Genomic DNA, 6,553 nt, shown 5'->3' on the forward strand with positions numbered 1-6,553 from the left:
TTTACTAATGCCTTGACTGAAGGAAATCAGAAGGCAGATGAATCCTTAAAGGATGTTGCATCTTTGTTTGCTGATCCTGTTGCCAGTCATTCTTATTTTCATCAAAATGCCAAATCGCTTGCAAAGCAATTTAAAATTTCATTATCTCAAGCCCGGGATATTGTCCGTGCTTGTCCAGCTTGTCAACAACTGCCAGTTCCCTTTCCAGTGGGTGTCAACCCACGAGGAACCCAAGCTAATCAAATTTGGCAAATGGATGTAACTCAATTTTCAACCTTTAAGCCATACTGTTATCTTCATATGTCTATTGACACTTATTCACATTTCCTTTGGTCTACTGCTTCAAAACATGAACGTACTTCAGATGTTATTTCTCATTGCCTATCCTCTTTTGCTATAATGGGTCGGCCTCCTCAGTTTAAAACTGACAATGGCCCCACTTATTTTACTAAGGAATTTCAAACCTTTTGTCAGAAATGGAATATTACTTTAGTGCATGGAATTCCTTACAACTCTCAGGGTCAAGCTGTAGTTGAGCGAGCTCATTATACTTTTAAGGCATTGCTTCAGAAACAATTACAAAATGAGTCTGGCCCTTACCATCTGTGAAAGATTCAAAATCTCATTGCTGTAGCATTATATACTTGGAATTATTTAACCTTTTTAGATTCTCTTGCAGACTCACCTGTTAATTTGCATTTTCGAACTACTGAATCTTTAGCAAGGCCTTTGGTAAAGTATTGCCAAGCTCCAGATCCAACCTGGAAAGGCCCTACACCACTGATCACCTGGGGTCATGGTTACACCGCCTTGGAAGATCCTTCTATTGGACAAGCGGTGTGTGTTCCAGCACGCTGTGTTCATCCGTATCATGGCATGGCATCAGGGCCTTCACAACCCGATTCCAGATTTCAATCTTCATCTGAACACGGAAATCCGTCTTCCAAGGTCAACACGTCCACAACCCATCACTTGGGGCCAGGTTAAATCTACTACATATCAAGCTCAACAACAACTGCAACAGGCCTCATTACCTCAGACTGCTGAAAATCTTGTTGCTGCTGTTTTTGCTATTATTACTGCTAACTCTGTTACCATTTTACTTTGTATTTTCTTGTTTATGGTTAATGGTGTTTCTGCTCAAAATGACACTTCTGTGGTTCGACTTAACCCTAATTTGTGGGTTTGTCATGCCCAATACATGTTTATAACCCATGGCACAAATATTACCTTATACTATGAGCCCCCAATGGCATTTGGTCAAATTTCTTTTACCCCTAACTTGATCATGTCTTCTACATTTATTGTCTCACAACTACAATCTATTTCACACTCCTGGCTATTTTCTAAACCCCCATGCAATTGAATTCTGTCCGTTGGCGTTACTTGAAAGTTAGTCAATTTACAAGGGGTCTGTGTGTCTGCTGTCACGCTAAACACACTTGGCTTCATAATTGGTCTGATTAGCACATATTTAAAAAGCTAGGGAATTATAGTTATTGTTCTGACTACTATTGGTTGTCAGGTACCTTTAATTCTTCTTTGCATGGAATTGATATAACTCCTGATATGTATCCTGACAATTTTCCTATTTTTAATGCCTCTGATCAATCTAATAGAGGATCGATATGCGCTGGTTGGCAGCTTAAGGATCCTAATATGTGGTTCTTTTTTGATAAATATGCCACTAATGTTCATCCTCAGAATTATCAATGTGCAGCTATAGGTTATTTTACTCTACCTGTTCAAATAGGTACGCTCCCATCAACTTGACAGTGGCATTCCTCTCTGGGGCTTACATGTAATGATGAAGTCATTATTGACACACAATTGTCTTCTGGTTCTACATTTGGCCGTGCATTGGCAGGGGCCGTTACAGGAGTCCTTACTCTAGGCTCTTATCCTAGCATAATTGCTCAAGAAAACAGACAATCTATTCTTGGTCTCACCTGCAGACTTTAAAAATCCATCAGTGCTACCGCTGCTATTATTCGTGATTTGCAGCATGAAATAGAAGAGTTAAATAAAGATGTCTTACAGCAGCGTTTTGCCATAGACTATCTTTTATCCCATCAGGGAGGGTACTGTAAGTTAGTTGGACACTGTGGATGTGCTGTGCATTTTCATTCTTTGAATAAAACTATTGAGGATGAGCTTGCCAACTTACAATCATTCATTCAAAATAATATCCATGCTCATTACTCACCTTTTGAGTGGCTAACCAATTGGCTCCCTGATTGGTCTTGGTTCAGACAGTTTTTTTTTATGTTATAATTATTATTATTGTACTAATTGCAACCTGTTGTTTTATTCAATGTATTCCAAATTTATTTGCATTGTTTCGTACTGCTTCCCCTCTCTTACTCCTCTACAATTGTGATAAATTCATAAATCTTTGAATCCTCCATTTAAAATAAAAAACGAGGATATGTAGAGTTGTAATTGCAGGAATGTTCTAATCTCGGATGGCAAACCTCAGATAAAGAATGTTTCCAAGCAAATACAATTCAGGCAAACAAAGCCACTAATCTAAAGGAGGATTAGAGAGAGGAATTAAACATATGTTAGACTTTAACTAGAGATAATTAATTGTGTTATTTACTATGCTAAACAGTAACAAAAGTTAAGCAGTGACCAAAGTTAACCAATGATTGAGGATAACTAAAAATGTGTATAAATGCAAGGCTAAACTCCAATAAAGTTCATCATGATTCAGTTGATCATGATCAAACAACTCGACTGCCTCGTCATTACAACAGCAAAGCACGCCCACCAAGCCACGCCCACTGAACCAGTGGTAAAAACCTTTGAATCCCACCACTGTTTCTAATACTTTTACAGAAGCATAGCTTGTGTATATTGTATACAAACTGTAGTACATCTACTCTCTTACCTGCTTGTCTTTCTGTTGTTCCTAGTATTTGGATACAGAGCTGATGGAACGTGTAGTGCCTTTTCCTGGCTATGGATGATTTCTTTCTCTCAAAGCCCATGGCTTGGCACTAGCAGACACATTTCCTTTAGTTTTCTTGTGGTTAAGTAATGCAGACTGCATCAGAGATGGTAGAATAATTCCAATCCTGGCAAAGTAAGCTGGGAAAACTCTTCTATTCAATGGATTTTTCTAAAACTATATCATTATCCTGAACAGACATACCAGAGCACTATAGATTATAGCAAGTACAGTATATAGGATGGTCTCTATACTTTGGATTGGAGCCGATTGCCATGTCCTGGACAAACCATAGTTCTTCTTCCGAGAACATTTGAAAATTTCTGACCTCTGGCATACAAGTTATATAAGCAACAGTAAATCACAGTAAATAGCAATGTTGTGCAGCTATTTTTGAACCATGAAGAAGGGAAATATGTTGGGCTATTTTTATTATGAATAAACCATGAAGTGTATATTTTTAAAATCCTATCTCTCCAACATATACTTTAAGATGTAAAATTTCTTCCAAACCAAATGCTTTAAATATGAGGTTACTAAGGGCCTTTTTCAAACTGTGATCCTAGAGTAATGATACATTTGGCATCAGGAAAAAAAAGTATACTCTGGATCCTTCAATCAGAACATTTTACCACAAGTAATAAAAAGTAGCATTAACATGCGAGCAAGAATATGAGTTAAGTATTGATTTTATATGTTAATCATGTACCATTAATAAACTGTTTGGTAAAGCTATGTTTTTTTCATTTTTTTACAATCTCATATTATATATATATATTATTATATATTATTATATTATTTTGTAAGTATTGACAAAACACTTGTATACTTTACAAACCCAAAAGAAAAACAAATATAAGACAGTGAATCAGGAAATGACATGACTATAAATCTAGAAAGTTTTGTTGATGAATTGAATTAATTTTCATGCCTTTTTCATGACTTTTGTCACATATCAATTCTAGATTAGAGTAAGTTTTTATTCTCATTTGCATCAAAAGGCTAATTAATTGGTGTCATGTTCTTGTTTATTTTGCTCATGGTTCTTTAATTGATTTACTGTCCCTTTCATCATACTGCTAGATAAAATATCAGAGGCATGGAGAAGTTTTGGATGGCAATGTTTAGTTCAACTTTCCAATTCAGTATCTTCAGAAATATTGGGATTATTCTAAATGTTGCAGTTTTAGTACATAAGAATCTCATTTTTTTTCTGAAGCAACAGACATGGTCTTTTAAGAGCTGAAACATTAAAATCTCTCTCTCACACACATGTTGATTAGCAATATATATAGCAAGTAATCACTTGAAGTCTGAATAGTTTTAAAAATATGATGCTGAATTATCCGAATCAGTGCTTTTAATTGGGGAAGGAAACTAACTTATTTCTTTTATGGTACTGATGAACTGCATATTTCCTGATACATGATCAATAACTTTATTTTCAGCTTATACATAAAATTTGCAGAGTAAGCTTCTTTATAACCTCCCCTTGGTAGTATTTAGTAACAGTAAATGCCAGACAAGCTTTAAGTACATGTGTTTTAATGTAATTGCCAAATTTCCCATCTCTTCAAATGTGATTTGCCATTACAGCATTTTGTGAATGCATGGAAAACAACAATTAGTCAAACTATTCCTGTATTGGATTACAGTGCACAAATATTTGGTAATGATTTTAGGGAAATAGCCAAAGGTGGCAAAATTCAATTTCAGCTGACTCTTAAGATACTCAAACAGCCTTTAATCTGTTAAAGGCTATTTTGATATCATTGTGGCTGCTATTACAAATTGTATTCCAAGCATCCTATTATCTCCTATACGGATCAAAGTGCGATTCCATTCCTTATATTGAGTGCAACTGGATCAAAGTGAGGACAGAACACTGAATTTTATTTTCTTAACCAATACCTCCCTTTCCATTAAAGATGAAACACTGTTTCTGTTGAGTGCCACCAATGTGATCAGATGGGGATTGAGTCCAGAAAAGTGGTGTATGGGATCAGAGCCCATAATGGGTGAGGCCTTTTTTTGACTCCTGGTTTTGAATAAGACTTTCTTATAGCCTTTTTTTTCTCTTTCACATACTTCTATAAGGGATGGATCACTTAGGACAGCAGTCTGAATTGTTTATGACTTTTATTAAGGGATAAAGCTAGGCTATGGACTTCGTAGCTTCCTGTTTCTATTTTAAATATCAACTGCACACAAAACTAAAGAAAGCTATGTGAAGAAAATAGTCTTCATGTTAACTTCTCTGAAGGACCCAGGACATGTATCCCCACCAGATGTTAAATGTTCTGCTTTTTATTGGACTTTCATATACATTTTTTTTGGCTTGCTTTGATTTAATTTGCTAATTTGGCTTCTTTTTCTTCTGATACTTTTCAGAGTTTAGTGCATATTTAATCCCCCCCTCCCACACCTTTGATTTTGGAGAAGACTATAATAAATTATTGTGATACATTAACAATAAATAAGGGAACTAAATTACAGTTGTTACACTAGTCAATCAGCAAGCTTTTGATTAAACTAGGATTTGAAGCATTTTTTTGTTTGACCTTTAAAATTCTTTGCAAAAAAACCATGCACATTCGGTTGCATCACTAGTTTACTAACAGTATAAAGAAACAATGATTTGATGCAAAAAGTCATTTAGAAATGTGTGCATTGATTTCAAAAGATTGGACTTTCCTACTTGTGGATAATTCCTTTGACGTCTTTTCTTGCTCATATGCTTCGAGGCTGTAATATCCAGGAAATCCACTGTGTCTCTAAACTTCCTTGACTTAGGCAAACCATTTATTTAAAGAAACATTGTGATAAGCCACTGCAATAATCTACTTATATAGCTAAAAACAATATTCTAAAGACCATTACTGATTGTCATCTGTAAACCCACAGAGAACTGCAGGAAGAGAACAATATTTCAAAATTGCACATTATTAAAGAGTCTCCAGATTAATTTGTTAGAAAAGTGCTCATTTGCCAGGTCATGCTATTCTCTTCTTTCCAACCTTGGCCTCCCCCCTCCCCCTTTCCTTTCTCTTATAGCCAAGAAAGGTATGATTCAGCTTTCAAAATGTTTTCTGTCTTAACAAATGGACTTGTGGGTAATTTCAGAGATCTTGGAAGAATCAAATCATCAGCCAACAGCTCTTGAAGTCTGCTGTAAAGAATCCATCTGCAATTGGATCATAACTTAAAACTACTGCCAAAAGGAAAAAAAAAAAGAGAGAGAGAAAGGCTAAGCTAGTTCAGCCTTGGCTGTTTCTGAGCGTCAGGGTTTCAGAATGAAGCAACGGAATTAAAGCCTTTCTAGTGGATTTTTCTATGCTCTTGATGATGAAGGAACACATTTTAAACAAACAAAAATGGTGAAACAATAAACTGTTCAGTTTCATTTTATGCAATCAACCATTTTACAAGGAATTTTCTTTACTATGATGAAGCATTGACAAGGTTGTGTAAAAGGTTCTGGATATTACATAACAATTTTTTTCCTAAACAGATCAGTTGTTAAATAAAACTCAGTATGCAATAAAATAAAATAAATGCTAAATTTAAAGGGACATGTCTTTCCCCCCTCCAACAAGAATA

At 35.4% G+C, this 6,553-nt stretch overlaps 1 pseudogene; it reads left to right on the top strand.

Moving 5' to 3' along the window:
* The first annotated feature begins 836 nt into the window (after positions 1-836).
* Positions 837-3,928, top strand: LOC148126405 (uncharacterized; annotated as a pseudogene).
* Positions 3,929-6,553: the final 2,625 nt, after the last annotated feature.

Source organism: Pseudonaja textilis, chromosome 3 (assembly GCF_049901715.1).
Source record: "Pseudonaja textilis isolate UNSWEBS1 chromosome 3, rPseTex1.2, whole genome shotgun sequence".
Lineage (NCBI taxonomy): Eukaryota > Metazoa > Chordata > Lepidosauria > Squamata > Elapidae > Pseudonaja > Pseudonaja textilis.